We start from the raw sequence: 834 nt of genomic DNA, 5'->3' as shown, positions 1-834 counted from the left end.
GCCTCGGGAACTCGGCTGACCCCGATGACTTGGCAGCGCCCGCGCGATGACTGGACAACTTCTTTAAAGGGGCCGCACTCCCCACCGGGGAGAACGGGGGGTCCGGGACGGGAGCGGCAGCGCCGCGGTTGTTCAGAGCATTCTCACCGCTGCCGCTCCCTCCCCGGGCCCGGTTGGTTGCTGCGGGCCGAGCCGGAGAGTGGTGGACCCGGCGGTCGCCGGCTGCGTTGCCCCTTTAAGGCCGTTTCCTGCCCTTCGCCCCAGTAACAGCTGATTGCAGAGGGCCGGGGGCGGGGAGGGGCCAATGGGCTGTCTCCACGTCCCGCCCACGTGACTCCCACACGCGGCGCTGCCCGGCGGGAGCCCCCCCCAACCTCTTTGCGCCCTTAAAGGGGCCGCTCGGGGGGGGGGAGCGAGAAGCACGGCCTCGCTCCGGCGGTGGCTGTGGGACCCTTGCCCGGTTCACGGTTACCGGGCAGCGCCCCACGGAGGGGGAAGGATTGAAGTTGGGCGGGGGATGGGAGGCGGCTTAGCCCCCGCTTCCTCCGGCCCGGCACTCACCTGGCCGCCGGCGGGGTCCACCTGCCGCCTCCCGACTCTGCGGCCGACCCCCTTTTAAGGCCGGCTGCCTCGTCAGCTCGGCTCGCCCGACCGGCGGCGCCGAGCGCCTTGGAAACGTCACCGTGACCTCAAACCGGCGCCACCGCCGCCGCGTCCCGCCCCGCCGCCTGCCCATCTATAGGCACCGCGCCCCGGCCCCTTGCGCAACCCGGTCCCCCCCTCTTCTCCCCCCCCCCACAGCCCCATTGCTGCAGGACATGTCCGCTTGCCCGC

Source organism: Calidris pugnax, unplaced genomic scaffold (assembly GCF_001431845.1).
Source record: "Calidris pugnax isolate Ruff unplaced genomic scaffold, ASM143184v1 scaffold133, whole genome shotgun sequence".
Lineage (NCBI taxonomy): Eukaryota > Metazoa > Chordata > Aves > Charadriiformes > Scolopacidae > Calidris > Calidris pugnax.
The sequence above is the reverse complement of the archived record's forward strand: the minus strand, read 5'-3'. Positions refer to the sequence as shown.